This window comes from Thalassophryne amazonica, chromosome 20 (assembly GCF_902500255.1).
Source record: "Thalassophryne amazonica chromosome 20, fThaAma1.1, whole genome shotgun sequence".
Classification (NCBI taxonomy): Eukaryota; Metazoa; Chordata; class Actinopteri; order Batrachoidiformes; family Batrachoididae; genus Thalassophryne; species Thalassophryne amazonica.
The window spans coordinates 63,616,566-63,637,781 of NC_047122.1; the positions used below are offsets into that span (position 1 = coordinate 63,616,566).

Below are 21,216 nucleotides of genomic sequence, written 5' to 3' on the forward strand. Positions count from 1 at the left end.
ACCCAACAGCTCCTACTTGGTTGTATAGACACAGGATCGGTAACCCCATACTCGCAACCGAGCCCCGTTGCTACCGGCTCGCCACCCCCACACTTGCCTGCGTGCTTCCCCCTCCTAATGCTGAGCAAGGGAACTCTTTTCCTTATGTCATTCATGAAAGGGTCATTTTTGAATCATCTCTCTCCTCTTCTAGTGCCAATTTGCTGTGGCGAGACTCTACCGGATGCAAATACACTCTACATACACAATAATGGAGAAACGGTGAGCAAAATAGCGATGAAGTGTGACTGAATGAATAGTCATCAACGTTTTTAAAATAGTCCTCAGTTTGGAGGCAGGGCTCAATTTGCCATCAAATTGCAAAACAGGTTGTCGTCAATGTTACACACTGAAAGACGAGCGTCTCTGCCAGAAAGTTTTTTAAACACAGGCAAAGTTACGTCATGCATGTATCATCTTTTCCACTTCACAAAATTTAACTTTTATTTAGCATGCTCAGTGAGACGCAACATCACAAACCGAATTAAGTGTTGAACTCACACTCCCAAACACAAGGTGGCGATAGTGGTCTGACAACATCGGCGGTGACATTCCTGCAACTAATGTTAAAACAAACACAGTATTACAGTTTTATCCGACATGTTTACTCAGTCATCAAGGCTGTGGTTTTAATCTGTAATAACAGCTAATTGTTAAAAGTCTGACATTTAATTTCACTGCATCTAGTTTGTTGCCCTAATTCTGAAAGAATAAATTCCTTTTTATTTAATTATTATTTTTAACAACCCAAGTCATACTAAAACTTTGGCAATCAGGCCTCTGGGGCTCTACTCACCTTTGACGATAAATGAGTTGAAATAAAAATCTGAAATAAAAAAATTGGAAATTAATTAGTAGTAGATAAAAACAAATCCACTGTAACACCAACACTTCAGCTTTTAAACATGTTAGTGCAACCAAACACCTCAAGTAATATTGTCAAGTAGACAGATTTTTACCGAGTGCGTCGGGTTGTTTGTGGCAGATGTAATGATGAGTAAATGGTCCCTGCAGAAATGTAATGTTGGTTATGGTGTCTGTAATCTCAAAATACATGAGCACATAAATAGTAGCAGCACCATGTGCTTTTAAAGTTAAAAAAAAATGTGATATTTTTGGGTAACAGGGTCATAGACGCTAAGGGCTGTAGAAGATAGGATAAATATGGCATCAGTCAGGATGTGGTCCCCTGTTTCAGCTACATATTTCCACTTTGGAAACCTGACATTTGACCCCAGTGACCTGGACATTCACCCAAAATATCACCTTGTGAGGGTGAATCCAGAATCCATTCACAAAAGTTTGGTACAAACCGGGTTGATCTTTGTCAAAATGAAACCATTAAGAGGGCCATTTTTATGGGTTGACCTTCATCCACATATCAAGTTTGGTGGAAATCAGCCAAAAGACCTGGGAAGATTAACCCAACAAATAAACATGACCATGAGCCCCCATGACCAGAACCCACATAGATATGTGCTTCAAGTTTGGTCCAAATCAGTGAGTGAACATTTAAATTTTGAGCTTTGATCCCATGACTTGATCTCAATGTGTTTACCAAAACAAACCATTTAAGGATAATTCTGGGGTTGACCTTCAGCCACATAACCTAGTTTGGTGGAAATCAGCCAAAAGACCTGGGAAGATTTAACCCAACTAACAAACATGACCTTGAGCCCCGTGACCAGAACGCACTTAGATATGTGTGCCAAGTTTTGGTACAAATCAAGAGTGTACATTAAAATTTTGATCCTAATGACCTTGTCCTTTACCCCAACAAACAATTTAAGGATAATACTGGGGTTGACCCTTCAGCCACATACCAAGCTTGGTCAAAGTAGCCAAAAGACCTTCAAAGACCTTGACCCAGAGATTGACATTTTGCAAATTTTACCTTGCCTGGGCAATTCCAGACACAACACAATTTACTGCATGTGTCCGTGTTTGGCTCAAATGGGAATGAAAAATGAAAATTTTGAGTCCAAAGTCCTTGACCATTTCTGAAGACTTTTTAATCTGCATACCGAAAACGGGATTTCTTTCATATGATGCTTGTCAAAGGTGAGTACAACACTCAGAACTGCAACAAGGTTTTAATATTACCGAGGCTGTGACAATGTGAACTTGCCCCTTAGAAGTTATTTCCGATACACACTGAGAAGTTCATTAAATATGCATGCAAAATATAACGACAGAAACACGAAACACGCTACTTGAACAAAGTTGTGCACTGGCTCCTGTTTGGTGAAACGTATCCCATCATGCTGCTGCTGTGGAAGCAGACGATCCAGGAGGTTCTAACAGCTAGAGAGATGAACAAGCCCTCTTAGTGAGTCTCAGAAAGTCACAGCAGAAAAACAGGGGAAGCATTTGACGACGATGCATATGTAGTACCAGTTTGTGCCGGTGCCGTGCTGAGTAGCTGCGGAGCTACAAACGCGTAAGCTGTGCCTGACTGTCGTCGTGGGTTCGGTTTTGTACGATCATGCAGTTACGGTGACGGGATACAACTTTTCTTAGCTTGCAGCCCGTCGATAGCGAGCTTTACAATACAAATTAAGTAACAACACAATGTAGTAATACTGCAAAGGTTAGCCTCAAGCACACAGTGCATATACACCGTGCACACGCAGATAACTGATTCAGACTGCACAGCCGTATTTGAAACCACACGACGGCTAAAACGATATGTGCTACTGGTGCTGTTGATCGAATGCGCTATGGAGCCACCTTGGACACTTGCATGAATTTGAATCCCGGCAGCAGCGCACAAGAATGCATACAGATGAGTAAACTCATTGTAAACTGAAGATTACTGTGCAACCTATTCGCAAACACTGCGTGTGAATGTGGGTCATTGCGCGCAGGGCCTCGCACAGTTTCCGACAATTTTGCTCATTGGCATGTAAACTTGTGAGGCTGCTTGCCAGTGTGCATAGAAAATTTTGAAAAATTAAAAATTTCTGGCACGCATAAATTTCGTGCCACTTGTGTGAACTAGTCATGAACATTGTGTAATCTATTCACAAACACTGTGTGTCATTGCGCACAGGGCCACACGCAGTTTATGCACAGTTTACGATGATTTTACTCATTGGTACGCAATCTTCCGTGGCTGTGTCCCAGTGTGCAAAGAAAATTTTTAAATGTTTAAAATTTCCTGGCATGCCATAAATTTCATGCCACTTGCGTAAACTCGTTAGAACATTGCGCAACCTTTCGCAAACACTGTGCGTCATTGCGCGCAGGGCCATGCACAGTTTACGATGATTTTACTCATTGGTACCCAACATTGCAAGACTGTGTCCCAGTGTACAAAGAAAAATTTTAAATGTTTAAAATTTCTGGCACGCATAAATTTCATGCCACTTGCGTAAACTCGTCATGAACATTGTGCAACCTTTTCGCAAACACTGTGTGTCATTGCGCACAGGACCATGCACAGTCTACGATGATTTTACTCATTGGTACCCAACCTTGCAAGACTGTGTCCCAGTGCACAAAGAAAATTTTTAAATGTTTAAAATTTCTGGCATGCATAAATTTCATGCCACTTGCGTAAACTAGTCAGGAACATTGCGCAACCTTTTCCCAAACACTGTGTGTCATTGTGCGCAGAGCAATGCGCAGTTTACGATGATTTTACTCATTGGTACTCAATCTTGCGAGGTTGTGTCCCAGTGCACAAAGAAAATTCTTAAATGTTTAAAATTTCTGACATGCATAAATTTCATGCCACTTGCGTAAACTAGTCATGAACATTGCGCAGCCTTTTCCCCAAACACTGTGTGTCATTGTGCGCAGGGCCACGCGCAGTTTACGATGATTTTACTTGTTGGTACTTAAAATTTTTTAAATGTTAAAATTTCTGGCACGCATATATTTCGTGCCACTTGCGTAAACTAGTCATGAACATTGCGCAACCTTTTCGCAAACACTGTGTGTCACTGCGCGCATGGCCTCGCACAGTTTACAACACTTTATGACACGTTTACTCATTGGCACACAGCGTGCCAGTGAGTAAACTCGGTGTAAACTATGCAAGGCCCTGCGCGCAATGACACACAGTGTTTGTGAAAAGGTTGTGCAATGTTCACGACTAGTTTACGCAAGTGACCTCGCACAGTTTGCAACAGTTTACAATGAGTTTATGCAAGATTGCGTACCAGTGCGAGGATCAAATTTGTGCAAGTGTCAAGGTGTCTTTATTCTGCTCAGACTCCTCTAATTCTGTCAGTCCCAGAGGTCAGCGTGAAATCGGTGCCGTGGTTTTTCTCTCGCATGGTCACAGTATCAAACTGTAAACACACGGTTAAAGGAAACAACACATCAAACTCAAAAGCATAAAAATGAATAAGTTAATATCAATGATGTTGAAAATGTTATATACAAAATGAGAATCATGTAAAACTGAAAAATTTAAAATAAAAAAGTTTATATAATTAAAAAATACTCCGAAGACATTTCTGTCTTTTGCAAAGGAAAAACCACGCCTACTTATCCCACACTCATTCTGCCACCCAATGGCATCAGACCAGGAAACAACGCTACATAATACTGCCTTTCAGCACTGCAGTGTGCGCTCTACAACGAAGAAAAAAAATGTAGTTTATCTTATGATATACATACATTATATACATGATATACATGTGAGTCGGAGGAGAAAGCAGACAAAAAACAGTGGAATCCCGCAAAAAAAACCTACTGTGCCCGTGTAAATCTGAGACAGAGAGATATTTTTTCTTCTGTCATTTGTACACATCTCATCTCACTTCAATTTCATAATTACAAAAAAAGTCAAATAACTTTTCTTAGAATTCTTCCTCCATCTTGTACACAACAGAAAAGTAAGATCTGAGAGACAAGAACCATCATGCATTATGTGAGTGACCGGTTCAGAAGCGGGGGGGGTGTAAGGGCGGGGCAGGGGGCGTGGCTCATGTAGCAGGATTCAGAACTGGGAGGCGGAGCTGGGGTCACACTGCAGTAGCCGAACGATGGAGGGGTCACTTTTGGCACCTTTGATGAACTCCTCCAGAGACAGTTTACCTACAAGAAGAAGAGAAGAAAAAAAAATCCCATTATTATCGGTGAAGTATGACATCATATTTAGAGTCCTTTGATTAAATCAAAGCAACAAAATTAGTTGCAAGTTGTCAGCAGCTTCCAATAAAGTCATTGCATAAAGCTGCTAATGGAGTAACTGTATAAAGCAACTAAAAAGTGACTATAAAGTAACTTTTCAAAGTTACTTTGGCAACACTGATTATAATATTATACTGTTTATGTTGGATAAATGAAGAATAACACAATTTAAATCTCATGCCATTTTTTTTTTACTTCCATTATTAGTTATCATTACTATTTTGGAGCATTCGAATTTTTACAAACTTGAAAATGTATTTTTTAATGACCTCTCAAGACTCACCTGTAGTACCACCAATGCCCACCAGGGGGCCACAGCCCACCTGCTCTTCGATCAGAGGAAAAACATTTTTCCTCTTTCTCCGTTTTCACTTCACATTATATTCATCACTGCTTTTCCCAGTTTCCTCCACTCACCATCATTATTCAGGTCCATTTGTCTGAAAATCTTATCAGTCCTCTTCTCCGCGTGGACTCATCCTCTGGCATCTTCATCACCGAAGACACCATCTTGTAGATGGCCTGAAAGTGACAGAAAGGGAAACTGATGCATTGAATTCAACCAGCAGGGACTCATTAGGCGTCTCAGCAGGAAGAACCGAAGCACAAAAACCGAAAATAAAGTCATTACCTTGAAGAAGCTGATAAATATGCTCTTAAAAGACCCCATGACTCACTGACATTTGCTATTCCTGATGCACCCCTCACAGTTCTACCACAAATACCCACGCAGGGTTTTTATAACCGCTTATGAGAAAAGCTCACTGTATTGATCTGATATAGCTTCATCTGTTGACTGATACAGCTGCCTTTTGTCCTCTGATGGCATTAAATTAACCTCTGCCAGTCAACAAAGGGAAGCCTGGAGTATCAGCTGGCCTCAGGCATGTCTACTGTCGTCTTATATGCACCCATTAAGTCTCCTCCACTGGGAGTATAGGGGTAAAACAGACCCCAGATCAGTTTCATGGCAGTAGCCTTTACAAACAAAATGATATCAGAACCCATTGTCTGTGTTATGGCATATTTTTACACCTCTATCAAGGCGGTTACACTTTGACTACCGACCAAAGACATCCAATCGTTGCTTTAGGTCATTGGTTAGCATCAGGCTGAACATCTACACAGTAACACTGGACGCACCAGGAGCCTCATTCGTCAACTGTCCGGACATGCAGATTTGTGCTTACAAACATTTCTATGCAAAGTATGGAACACACCAACTTGTGCTTGAATTTATAAATGTGCGTAACTATACGCACAGTTCCATACATGTCAACCTATACGGACTGTCCGTAAATTATACAGATTTTCCGAGTTTCATAGTCATACGGATGTACAAATAAAGTCTTACGGATATTCAGGGTTTTCTGTTGTAAATTTATTTTTTTACTGTTGTTTTTCTTAACTCCGCAGACTTTTTGCCAGCCGTCCACCATCTTTGTACTCTCATAGAAGCTGTGTGATGACGTGCGCAATGTGAGCGTCCAATCGGAATTGGTTCACCGTCACATGGTTTTTCCAATATCCAATCGTAGGGCAGAGCAGTCTTACATGGTAGGCACAAAGATTGTTAGGAGCAGTGATCTGTTACTCTGTGAGTTCTTGTTTCTGTAAAATAGAACAGCAGTGTGACACTATATTACGGGAATATATTGAGGTTTGTACCAAAATACCTACAATGTACTTGTAGACATTGATTTTATTGACAGCAAGCAATTTTACTGTGGAGTAAGATGATTTAACTGTGGAGGACTTCCACCATAAAAGAGCCATGGAGATCCCTGATGTTAGTTATTAATATATGGACAAAACCCCAGTTATGTGATACCGCTATGCGGTTGTGTGTACTTTAATAAAATAGATTTTGGTGCGATTTAGGAGGTTATAAGGATTTTGTGTGATTTATGGATTTTATCACTTGGTTATACAGGTGGACCCTCAAAGGGGTTGACATGTATGCAGTTCTGACCATGCGTAAACTGCACGGCATCTAGTGGCAGAACGGAGAACTGCAACTCGAAATCACGGCATGCAAACCTGATCCACATACGAGGACGCAGAGACATGAGTGTCTCTGCCGAGACAAGCTAATCGCTCAACAATTTTGACGCTCACTTTCACCACATGCAGAACACGTCTCATGACTGAGTCCACGAGGCCACTGAAAGTCTGGATCTTCGTCTTTGTCCACGACAACTGCAAATACAGACACTCAAGTTCTCAAATTCTGTATTCAGGACATCTACTGATCCCACAAAGACCAAAGCATCATCTGCAAACACATGATCAGTCAATGTTTCCCCACAACAAAGGCACCAGACTCCCCGGCCTCACCAAACACCCAGAACTCATCACCAATGAACACCAGAATTCACTGGGAGGAACTGAGCTATTCAATCCCCACTCCACACAGCCAACTATGATGTTCAGCAATGTATTGGAGATTGCACAGAGCAGCTTGATCAACAGATCAATCACTGTAAGATGTTAAGAAGTACTGCGATATTCACGCTTGCGATCACGAGGTTTCCCACGGCTATGTTGCAGCTGATGGTTGACTTCTTGGGTGTGAAGGTGGAGTGTGCTAGTTGCTGAATGGTACATAACTGGGACTGATTTCTGTTGAAGATGACACTTGCTAAGGATGGCATGGTGGATTAGTGGTTAGCACTGCTGCCTCACTGCAAGAATGTTGTGGGATCACTTCCTGTATGTGGGGTTTGCATGTTCTCCTCATGTTCATGTGGGTTCCATCCAGGTGCTCCAGCTTCCTCCCACATCCAAAAACATGCGGGTTAAATGAAATGCGTACTTTAAATTGACCGTGAATGTGTTTGTCTGTCTATATTTGGCCCTGTGATAGACTGACATCTGGTCCACATCTCACCCTGTGACTGCTGGGATAGCTCCAGTCACCCCCCCCCCCCCCCCCCCCATGACCCTTGATTGGAGTAAGTGGGTGTAAACAAAGGAATGAATGATACTTGCAAGTCCCTTTCCTGACACAGAGAGCAGCGTAATGTCCCTGTAATCATGTTAATCCAGGACATCACCTTTCCCTCTACAGAGAGGAAAGGGAAAGTCTTCCAGTGTACTGGGATGATACAGTCAGTGGAGTCAGGGTAGGTGGTGGCCTGGAGGTTAAAGAGTCAGAAAGGCCTGTGATCAGCAGATCTTCATTATGATGTTCAATCAGATACGAAACTCTCTAAAGTGCCCGTGATCAAGCCCCTTAATCATCAAATTGCTTCCAGTGTGAACTGTGTGCCTAACGTAGTAGCAAACTGTCATCAGTGTGTGAATGCAGGGTTTAAAATTTTCTGTCACTATCACAGATTTCTGTCAACTGCGTGGCCAAAAGGTCACATATGACATGACTCAGAGGCAGAGGTGGGACTGGCAAGTCATGAATCGGCAAGTCTCACGTCAGCTTGCAAACAGTTGGTGGTCATTATGACTTGAGACTTGCCGATTCATGACTTGCCAGTGACTTCGTCCCACCCTGCTTGGAGGTAACGCTTGTCCGCTCCACACTGGTGAGTGAACGGTGCTATTGGACTCGAGCTTCCTGCCCCTCACTTGCTTGACATGAAGTTCACTTTCAGCTGCTTTTAGAACAAAATCAGGTGAAAAATCAACATATTTCAGTGATGCTCCTGCATCAGCAGAACTGTTTTTCTGATTGACTGTTTTAGGATAATGAACCAGATTCTCTCATCATGCACTGTTTGTGTTGGAGTGAAAACCCACACACCACACACACACACACACACACACACACACACACACACACACACACCACACACACACACACACACACACACCCAACACACACACACACACACACACACACACACACACCAAGCTCTCTCTCTCTCTGTCTTGTCTCTCTCTATCTTAGCTGCACTCGGTCAGACGTGTTGATCGCTGTATCTCCCCATATTCCATAATGGAGGGCTAAAATGGCTACACACATATTTAAACAGCAGGAAAAATGTCCCGACTCTGTGACAAAGCATAGACATACATTATCAGTAGTGATGTGATGATCCAGCCAATGATCGAGCAATTTATCGATCTTGGCCATGTACAAATTGACTTGAGCACAGAAATTCCGCTGCCCCGCACACAGACTGCTGTTTATTCTCACTCTTATGGAAAATTTTCAGAAAAGAAAACAATCTGCATTGTACTTTAATTTTAGTTCAAGCTGTAGCCACATCAAACGATCTGAGCAGCAACATACTGTATGTGGCGCAGCTATGGATCAGCCCGTGCACACATGAAGCATGCAGCCGACAGAGAAACAACAGTCCTATTGTCATCATACGGCAACATTAAATCATTAACACCTTTTACTGGACTTTCTATGACTGGGAAAGAACTCACTCTGGAAAAATCAAATTTTTTTTAACCATTTCATCGATCACATGACTGCTATCGGGTCAGAAGTGACTTTCCATTCTGCACCTTTATCCGAACTCGTACAGAGCTCTGGGGTCTGGACTATACCAAAGAAAAAGCTGATGGATTCTTTGCTGAGGTTATATAAATGTTGAACAGGAGATGTGCAGGGAGGTGCAGCGAGCGAGTCCTGTAAATAAATGAGGACGATTCTATTTGCAGAGCCTCCCTGTGGCTAATTTTCAATCTGCTATTCACAAGGTAGGACCCAACTGCACGGAGGAACTTTTGGACCATGACAAATTCAAATCGTAGGCTGAGTTCTTGTCAGAACTTGTTGAACACAAGAAGCAACACAGTGTGCAGTGGGAAAAAAAAAAAGACAGCAGGTCCGCGGAGGATGCAAACAGTAAAGTGTCAGGTACTGCACTGCAGTATGAAGGAAAGTTTGTGTTTTTTACGTGATGTTTGGGTGTAAGCACGAACCGCTTGGTTGCCACGCTGCACCACAAACTGAATCATCCTTATACCTTATTATCAGGAGTATAAGTTGTACCTGTCAAAAAATACCTTTTAAAAAGGGGACATAAATTAATACAAATCACACAGAAGTATAGTTCAGATTTTATTTATTTTATTGTACTATCAGCTTTTTATTTGGGGATTTTGTTCATTCTTGTGGTGTACTTTTTATTATTGTAATTTATTATTTTATTGAGTAAATTTTCTTTAATGTTTCATTTTAGAGAAAACCCAACATAAATAGTTGGTATAATTATTAATAAATGATAACTGGCGTGGACACGTGAACACTTCCAAGTTACTGGATATGTCTCGATCTGGTATCATTCATGTTATGGGTTCTGTGTGATTTCCTCCAGAGGACGAGCACACGTCCTTCACAGTGTGAGTATCAGTTTGAGTAGGACAACAGTATCGGTATCCTATCGCACATGCCTAGGTGGTACCGACCCCCCGACTAATGACTTGAAAACTAGTTACGGGCATGTGGTCCACATTGGTGCAGAGATCAAGATCTGACAGATGAATGAGCACTAATCTTCATGACACACACACACACACACACACACACACACACACACACACACACACACACACACACACACACACACACACACACACACACACACACACACACACACACACACACACAAAGTAAAGTTTCCTGCAGGATTACGTAGGACAAAGACCATCCGTTGATCTGGACTCCAGTGAATCACTACAGCAAGCTGAGAAAACACTCAAGCAAACTGTGAACTTTCTGTGCCCGTCAAGATCAGACAGCATGATATGATGATTACACGAACAAATGACAGCTCACACACACACACACACACACACCACACACCCACACACACACACACACACACACACACCACACTCATCTTCAACCGTTTAGTCCAATTAAGAATCGCGGGGGCTGGAGCCTATCCCAGTCATAGAGTGTGAGGCGGGGTACACCCTGGACAGGACGCCAGTCTGTCGCAGGGCCACATATAGAAACTGACAGGAGGTTTGGTTTGGACACAAATGCAAGACTCACAAACAAGCTCTGGTTGACAAACTTTAGTGGAGTGACAAGCAGTGGTCGGTACACGGGTAGACAGTCCAGAAAACAGCAGCAGAATTATTAACATCAGGTCGGAACAAATGGGCAGGTGGTCGAAAACACTTTGAGGCAGGCAGGACATGAACATGAACGAGAGCTGGAAAGAAGGCACAGGGTGCATCAATCTGGCAAAGAAACAAAGCAGAATGAGCAGTATATATGCACCCCAGCGACGAGCTGCAAACTGAACACAGGTGAGCATGGAAAGCACTGGAAAGGGGGGCGTGACCAGGAGAGAGAGAGACAGACACGCCCACCTGTAAAAGAGACAGAGAGACCCAAACAGAAAAGCATCCAACAAGGAGATAAACAAAAAAGAAGACAGCCTACACATAAAAACAGACTACAACCAAGAAATAAAAGCAGATCAACACACCCCCTGACAGAAACACGGGGAAACATGCAAACTCCACACAGAAAGGCCACAGGCGGGAATCAAACCCATGACCTTCTCACTGTGAGGCAACAGTTCTAACCACTAATCCACCATGCTGCCCAAATGATGCCCATTAAATGCCCATTAAAAATGATAAAAAAAAAACAACTGATAAATATTCATAAATAAATGCAATGTGTGATGAATTTCAACTTTAATGACAATCAATATGAAAACTGGATTCTATTTATGTATGATTTTTCGATATAAGTTGCACCAGAGCATAAGTTGCAGAATGTCAAAAACTATTTTAAGAAAAACGTGACTTAAAGTATGAGTAATTGTGTTGTACAATCATTGTAATATTGCATGATCATTTCAAAACTGTGTGGTATTCTACTGACCAGTACACTTACAAAGAAAACATATTATTATTATTATGGAATAAATTAGTTCACATATTTAGTTTTGTTGGAAATGATGACATGCCAATATAAAAGGGGGAAGGGGGTATCAAACATTACTTTTATTATAACTTTGGGATGTCTAAACGTTTTCACAGTACTGTAATATATATCTATATATATAAAAGACAATCTATGTTTGTATGTATGTATGTAGGTATGTGGCACGGTTTGTGTTCACTAGGCACAGCCACAGTAATTAAGCAATCGACACCCCTTGGTGCCCCCAGTCATCATAGCAAGTTTGGACGTCATTGAGGCCCTTAGGTTGAAAGAGTATGTGAGTGAACACACATACACACACACACACACACCACACAACACACACACACACACACACACACACACACACACACACACACACACACACACAGTTATTTTCACAGTTCACGTGGTACTCAGGTCATGTAGCAAGCATCACACTTTACTTACTTATATAGTAGCGCCTGGTGAGGGTGGACATTAATTCGAATCCAAACGGTCAGTGCGCACTGCATGCGAGTTAAGGTGTGCGATTTTTGACTTAAAATGTACCTGCTGTGTACAGCATGCAGACTGTCAATATGACTCCCAAGAAGCAGGGGGCGCTAGGTCGTAAAACCCCAAGTGCTAAATGGATAAAATGTAATAGAGCTGTGAAACATCTGCAGAGACACTAAGAACATTATCATTATATATCCCACAGCACTGCAGTGATATATGACACGTTATCACCTTTTCATCGTCATTCACTTGAGTCTCATGAATGTCACAAATTGCTTTATGAAAATTAATGATGACAACATACACACGATGCAATGAAACTTCAAATATTCAATGACATGGCTAAAATTAATCTCTATTACCTGTGCGTAGAATGGGTAACTCAGCTAGTATATATACGAGGTCTGTGAGAAAAGTATCGGACCTTTTTATTTTTTTCAAAACCATATGGATTTGTATCATGTGTGATTGCATCAGACAAGCTTGAACCTTCGTGCGCATGCGTGAGTTTTTGCACGCCTGTCGGTTGCGTCATTCACCTGTGAGCAGGCTTTGTGTGAGCTCTGGTCCACCCCTCTCATCAGATTTTTATTGCGAATAATGTATGAACGATTTGGAGCTTTGCTGCATCACTTTTTTCCAGAAACTGTGAGAGACCCAGGTGGACACTGTTCGGAAAATTAATATGGCTTTCAGGGACGATTTTATGGGGATTATACAAATTAAGGAGTGCTACTGCCGCTTTAAGGATGGCCCACAACTGCTGAGAGTGCAGCGCGCTCCCAGAGCCGATCGACAGGCTGACACCCCGCTCAAACAACCAGATCATTTCCAACGTTAAAGCTTTGTCGATCCAGGACCTCGTCTGACTTTCACAAAAAGGCAGGAGATGTGGACATCAGGACTTTTTCGGCACATTCCACTTTACAGGAGTTTTTTTCATGGAGGAAACATTACCTATACATCCTCCAGCTGAATCTTCATCCCTCCAGTCGCTGCTCCTGGCACGCTCGGACCTCTCCACACTATGAACTCTTTCCGAAGTCATCCGTCTCGGTCTTGAGCACTTTATTAAATCCGTCAAGTTCATCTTTCAGGTCTGTAAGAGTCTTTAACTCTTGCCAGGGTCAACACTTTTGTCTCCTTCTCCCTGGCCTCCGCTTCGGCACGATCATACTCCTCTGCACATAGAGTAGCAATACGTTTCTCTTTGGCCCACATCTGGTCAGACTTCCTTTGCTTCCTCTTCAGATTGGAGATGATCTGCCGAAGGTGGTCCTGGTCCACCATGAGGTCATCCGACTCTTGCTGCAAACAGATTCCTGTCTTCAGTTTGTCCATAGGCTGAAAACCCCAGGAAGAGGAGAAAAGAAAAACAAACACGACCCAAACTTAAGCTTGCAAAAAAAATCTACCCCCCCCCCTCCCCTGGACGACATGTAGGACCAACCCCCCCCAGAGGACATCCCGCCAGCTCCAGGAGTAATAACCACAGCAGAGGTCCCTCTGGGATCCAAAGTCACCCACGGGGGCTCCCAGCGCCTCCCAGAGGACCGTTCCATCAAACCCCAGGAGACACCCCCCCCATGACTAACAATAGACCCAGCCCTGGCCGTCTATGGCTAGATGGTCCCACAGTCCTCCCCCCCCCCCCCAGAGGACACCACAGTCACACCCTGAGGGTGGAAACTGGGAGAAAAAAAAAACATACAAAACAAAACAACAACCCCAACCCCCCCCCTCAGCGCAGGGGAAACTGGAAGTACGTCCAGTGTCACCAACCATGACTATACCCAAAAGTCAACCGGGAGGAGTGGAACAGCGGTAATGGCGTACGGCACAAGACGGCGCCACCCCTCCGACTTTTAAACCAGCCACCAGCTGCGGGTATATTCCACTGTCCCAAACCTCAGCTACGCCGATGGCGTACGGCTCAAAGGCGTGCTGAAGCCGGAGGTGGAACAGGGAAGTAACGAAAAACACCCCTAAACCCCCCCCATCACCCCCCAGAGGACCGTCCCATCAAACCCTGGGAGGTGAAACCAAAAGAAAAAAAAGAAAGACCAACAGACAAACATAAAGTCACCTGGGTCAACCTATGCTCCAGACAGCCTGCATTTTCAACTCCAGACCACAGACAGTGCTTTAAACCCACAAAAACAACAAATTAACCCCTGATAAAAACACCCTATACTAAAACAAGAAACAGATAGTAGACCAATAAAAAAACTAACATTGGCCTACATCGTCAAGTGCAAAGAATGGAAAAACATTGTGTTTTCCATCCTTTGAACCTGAACGGTAATGTGACTCTGTCACCAACAGAGGGAGCCAAAGTGCCAAATAAGAAAATCCCCGTGGTAACAGAGTAAAAACCAATTCACACTGCTGTAAACGACAGCAGGTTATACCAAAGAGCTTAAAGTGCAAACTAAATACCACCGGAGCTGCTACAACAGGCGTCGGAGCCAGCTGCACGGGAGGAGACAGGGCTACAGGCGTAACAGCGGGGTGCGACGCGACCCAAGCTGTAAACTCCGCCATGCGCGCACCAACGCGCACAACCTGGGCGGAGAGCACCCGCAACTGATCCCGGATCAACTCCAACATCTGCTGCAGCCTTCCCGGCAAAAATACCGTCTCTGCTTCCGCTGGTCCATTGTTAAATGGCCAGAGACTACTGTTATGTGTCGGACGCGGTCGGAGCACCGACTCAGCGTTTGACAGGACCCAGCACGAATAAGCAGAGCACGGTTCAAAAGATAACAGAATTTAATAATCATAATAAGTGCAGTGATAAACAACCAAAAATGTCCGCGGCCTGGTGAGGTGAAAACACGGCGCGCTCTCAGCAGCGCTAACGGTCCGGAGCCACAGCAGTTCGGACCCAGGGACCCCGCCAACACCCCCCAGGTGGCCGCGACAAACCGAGTCTGTGAAAAAAGAAAACATGAGGTGAGTCCAACACTCTCCACCCAGAGAGACACAGCTCAAAGGTGCACATAATCAGCAAACACTTCCTGGCTTAAATATATATCACTTCTCTCTCACCCTGCAGGCACGGAACAACTCAGTTCAAATCTCCACTGCAGCAGAAGCTGATTAGACAATTAGCATAACGTGACAGCTCACTAACACAAGGTGTGAGGGACACCAAATCCACTGTCATTTTTTCATAAAAGTCACCAAAACCAAATTACCTCAGGAAGTGTGCTGAAGAGCGTGAGACCTCACCCAATCCTCCTTCACAGACTGTGGCGTCAAAGCTGGAGCAGTCTCTGCGTCCGTGATGGTGAGATTGTTCTCCTGACGTCGATCTCACACGTCTGCTCACAAGGTCGAGTCTCTGGCAATCACACACTGTGCATTCAAGGTTTAAATGCAGCAATCTCTGATCAAGACAGAATACACCACAGCTGTGAGTCCTGATGACCTGCATGTGAAAACAAGCCTCAGGTGTTCAGGGTGAGGTCCTAATGTTCAGCCACTCAGTCCTGAATGCATACCACCTGGTGGGAAAAACAGAAACCAAGCCAGCCAAACACCCCAGCACACAACAGTCCTTTTTGTTTTTTTCTCCACCTCAGATGATTGTCTGCCATAATAAACCTAAAGAGATGCATTTTGTGTCTGACGGCTAAAAATAAGTGTACCAGCATGACAGTCATTCCCCGCAAGTAGGAAGGATAATAACACCCTCGCCATCGCACAACTGGCACTTAATCCGTGTGCCAACCTGGAGCCATTTGTCAAACAACACTATTCGCTGTTTCATTCCTTTTCTATAAGAGCAACATGTTGACAAGCAAGAAGGGAAACAGCTCGGAGTTGGTAGTTGCTACCATTTTACTTTAGCTAACATTAGCAAACCAGGGAGCGTCCACTGGTCCTAGGATCTGCATGTTCTAGTGTCCACTGGTTCTAGGGTCCACCGGTCCTAAAGTCCACTGTTCCTAGGGTCCACTGGTGTGTTGGTCCTAGGATCCACTGGTCCACTGGTCCTAGGATCCAATGGTTCTAGTGTCCACTGGTCTGCTGGTCCTGGAGTCCACTAGTCCTAACTTCTTTTTAATATTTGATGGTGTATATTACGACCCCAAACTGATTTTAATGTTCATAAATTAATGTAATACTTTCAAATAGCTAACAAACCAAATCCAGTTTTGTTCAGTTTACACAAATAAAACATGATTCTGTTGACATACAACATTAATCACCTTGAATTGTACTGTTGTCTATAAATCTATTAAATTTAAAATCAACAAATAATGGTAATTCACCATAATTCACTTTTTTTTAATTGTCTCACTTTTGTAGCATTACTTAACCTACTTTAGTGCAACAATTAGCATGGCATAAATGGAAAAACAACTTCAACATGCTCTCCTTAATACTAGGACTCAGAGACCCTAGTATTAATAGGAAGTTCCCTCGTAAACCATGCCACAAAAACTTTGGCCCTCCACACGTATAAACTGTACTAAAATGGATCCGTATAAGATGTAGCTAGAATATTGGTAGTGGATAGTACAAATAAACTGCCTTTGGTGAAGGGTATTTTATGGCCCATCTCTGAATTCAGAAATCCAAAAGATCTGGTTGTTGTATTAATACCAAGTTGATTTCGGACGCAGGTCTTTTGACCTCAATATCCAGATCAACCTGTCAAATGCTCTATAATTTGTAACCAGATGTACATTAGCTCGTAGCATTCCTTGGACCACATTTGCCAACCCAATGGATTTCCCTTGTTTGTGTTCATTGTATGTCTTCTTACGGGTAGTTACTATAATGTCATATATTTGCATAGTCCATTATCCCCCCACCTCTAATTCTTCACGTTTGCCCAACCTATTTTTGTATAAGTTTAGCTTCGCGTCCACTACCTGATCAGGCAAGTTGTTCCATGTTTGTACTTTTCTATTGGTAAACGAGTGCTTCCTAATGCCAGATGCTCAGTTAGGATTTGGGCTACTTTTCCCCTGTACATTCAAAGGTTTTTCAACTGAAACCCTACCATTTTATTTATTATACTAGGTCTTCTGACTAACGGTTTTCCTGATCAGGGTGTACATCCTGCTTGGCAAACATTAGCCATATTCAAATTTCAGAGCTCACACGGACTGCGGGCTTTGTTGCACCTCCTTGCAGTTGGGTCTGGATGGCCTGGTTCAGGCTCCACACATTTTGGCATGCAGTTTTTCCTGCAGATCACAGGGAGGGTATCACGCTGGACACCAAATTGGGGCATTGAGTTGTCTTGGCTTGCCTACGATGTGGTGGCTGAGAATCCACACACCACACACACACACACACACAAAAAAACTTTCCCAACTTTTGCCAAGGTGTGTGGCCTGCTGGGAGAACTCTGTAGAGACCTTGGAGGCTCCTACCCACTTAGCTATTTCATTACCAGGTTATGTTACCTTTGTAATATTTTCATATTTATGATTGTTAGCTCGACACTGACAACAAATAAGTTATTACCCAGTTTCAAGATACAGGAGTGAATAAAATTCACAATGTCTACCCTTAATACCACCCAACTTTGTTCAAACCTCTAGACAGTGAGAAAAAACAGTTCCATCAGAATTCAAAACACAATGCTTTCATGTTTACGTTGCTTCTTCAAATAGTAATCTGTTTAAATACATTAATTTCTAAAGATGTGTGACATTGTTGTTTGCAGTCTTACACAACAATATCCCCGCCAGCTCTTTATCGCCCCATAGTGGTGCACACACTTCTTTTCTACTTTGCTTCAAATACTAAATATGGTTAGCTTTAGCACTGCCATGAGCTTTGCTACATTAGCTGCACTTACATTTTAAAAGTTGAGCTTGTTTGTAACTTCAGTCTCCACTAAACTACTTGTTACTGAGTCTGCAAATGATTAAGTTATTAACATTATCCATCCATCCATTTTCTTTACCCGCTTATTAAGGGTCATGGAGGGGTGGTGGTTGGGGCCTATCCCAGCAGTCCTAGGCGGCGTGATGCGGGGTCCAACCTGGACAGGACACCAGTCTGTTGCAGGGCTATTAACATTATCCCGCATGTATAAAACTTAGCACGTTTGCATGTTTAATATTCATTCATTTATTCATTCTCTTGCTGCTCGCAGCTCAACCCACACTTACCTATCCTCAGTCAGGCCCTCCTACTCCTCCCGGGGAATCCCTACTTGTTTCCTCAACCAATGGGAGATGTAATCCCCTCCAGCATATCCTGTGTCTTCCCTGGGGTCTCCTCCCAGTTGGACATGCCTAAAAGACCCCCCCCCCCCCCCCCCGGAGGGAGACAGCAAGGTGACATTCTCACCAGAAGCCTAAACCACCTAGGTCCTTCTGATGGACTGGAACAGCGGCTTCAGTCACGGTGCCACCCAGATATTTCAATTTCTCACCCTGTCCTTGAGTGTAGCCCAATGATTGGGTGATGGAGAAAACTAGGGCCTCACCTTCCAACTCACCTCTTCACTATGACTGTCCAGGGCAGCGTCTATAGGACCTGAGACACAGCCCCAATCAGTCTATCAATCTGATGTGCCAGCTTGCCCTCACTTGAGAACAAGACCTCAAGATACTTGAACTCCTCCACTTGGGGCAGTAGCTTCCGCTGACCCCTTTCTGAATGATGACCATGTCCTCGGGTTTGGAGGTGCTGATCTTCATCCCAGTTGCTTCACATTTGGCTTCAGACCTGCTCATGAGTCATCAGAGGTCAAACCTGGTCATCAGAGGCCTCATCATCCGCAAAAAGCAGAGATGCAGTTCTGAATCACCAAACAGGACACCTTCCAGTACCTGACTGAGCCTTGAAGTCTGATGAAAATCACAAACAAGATTGGTGACAAGAGCCAACCCTTGCAGACCCCAACACCCAACAGCTCCTACTTTGGTTGTATAGACACAGGATCGGTACCCCATACTCGCAACCGAGCCCCGTTGCTACCCGGCTCGCCACCCCCACACTTGCCTGCGTGCTTCCCCCTCCTAATGCTGAGCAAGGGAACTCTTTTCCTTATGTCATTCATGAAAGGGTCATTTTTGAATCATCTCTCTCCTCTTCTAGTGCCAATTTGCTGTGGCGAGACTCTACCGGATGCAAATACACTCTACATACACAATAATGGAGAAACGGTGAGCAAAATAGCGATGAAGTGTGACTGAATGAATAGTCATCAACGTTTTTAAAATAGTCCTCAGTTTGGAGGCAGGGCTCAATTTTGCCATCAAATTGCAAAACAGGTTGTCGTCAATGTTACACACTGAAAGACGAGCGTCTCTGCCAGAAAGTTTTTAAACACAGGCAAAGTTACGTCATGCATGTATCATCTTTTCCACTTCACAAAATTTAACTTTATTTAGCATGCTCAGTGAGACGCAACATCACAAACCGAATTAAGTGTTGAACTCACACTCCCAAACACAAGGTGGCGATAGTGGTCTGACAACATCGGCGGTGACATTCCTGCAACTAATGTTAAAACAAACACAGTATTACAGTTTTATCCCGACATGTTTACTCAGTCATCAAGGCTGTGGTTTTAATCTGTAATAACAGCTAAATTGTTAAAAGTCTGACATTTAATTTCACTGCATCTAGTTTGTTGCCCTAATTCTGAAAGAATAAATTCATTTTTATTTAATTATTTATTTTTAACAACCCAAGTCATACTAAAACTTTGGCAATCAGGCCTCTGGGGCTCTACTCACCTTTGACGATAAATGAGTTTGAAAATAAAAATCCTGAAATAAAAAAATTTGGAAATTAATTAGTAGTAGATAAAAAAAAATCCACTGTAACACCAACACTTCAGCTTTTAAACATGTTAGTGCACCAAACACCTCAAGTAATATTGTCAAGTAGACAGATTTTTACCGAGTGCGTCGGGTTGTTTGTGGCAGATGTAATGATGAGTAAATGGTCCCTGCAGAAATGTAATGTTGGTTATGGTGTCTGTAATCTCAAAATACATGAGCACATAAATAGTAGCAGCACCATGTGCTTTTAAAGTTAAAAAAAAATGTGATATTTTTGGGTAACAGGGTCATAGACGCTAAGGGCTGTAGAAGATAGGATAAATATGGCATCAGTCAGGATGTGGTCCCCTTGTTTCAGCTACATTTCCACTTTGGAAACCTGACATTTGACCCCAGTGACCTGGACATTCACCCAAATATCACCTTGTGAGGGTGAATCCAGAATCCATTCACAAAAGTTTGGTACAAACCGGGTTGATCTTTGTCAAAATGAACCATTAAGAGGCCATTTTTATGGGTTGACCTTCATCCACATATCAAGTTTGGTGGAAATCAGCCAAAAGACCTGGGAAGATTAACCCAACAAATAAACATGACCATGAGCCCCATGACCAGAACCCACATAGATATGTGCTTCAAGTTTGGTCCAAATCAGGAGTGAACATTTAAATTTTGAGCTTTGATCCCAATGACTTGATCTCAATGTTGTTTACCAAAACAAACCATTTAAGGATAATTCTGGGGTTGACCTTCAGCCACATACCTAGTTTGGTGGAAATCAGCCAAAAGACCTGGGAAGATTAACCCAACTAACAAACATGACCTTGAGCCCCGTGACCAGAACGCACTTAGATATGTGTGCCAAGTTTGGTACAAATCAAGAGTGTACATTAAAATTTTGATCCT

The 21,216-nt window shown here is 43.1% G+C and overlaps 2 long non-coding RNA genes across 2 annotated transcripts; one reads left to right on the forward strand and one right to left on the reverse strand.

Moving 5' to 3' along the window:
• The first annotated feature begins 1,549 nt into the window (after positions 1-1,549).
• On the forward strand, positions 1,550-21,006 carry LOC117501718. The gene is made up of 3 exons (XR_004558072.1): positions 1,550-1,719; positions 11,327-11,336; positions 20,926-21,006. It is a non-coding gene; the product is annotated as an uncharacterized LOC117501718 (long non-coding RNA).
• LOC117501717 lies at positions 4,947-5,670 on the reverse strand. Its single transcript, XR_004558071.1, has 2 exons — positions 5,602-5,670; positions 4,947-5,088 (listed from the first exon to the last, which is right to left on the reverse strand). It is a non-coding gene; the product is annotated as an uncharacterized LOC117501717 (long non-coding RNA).
• Positions 21,007-21,216: the final 210 nt, after the last annotated feature.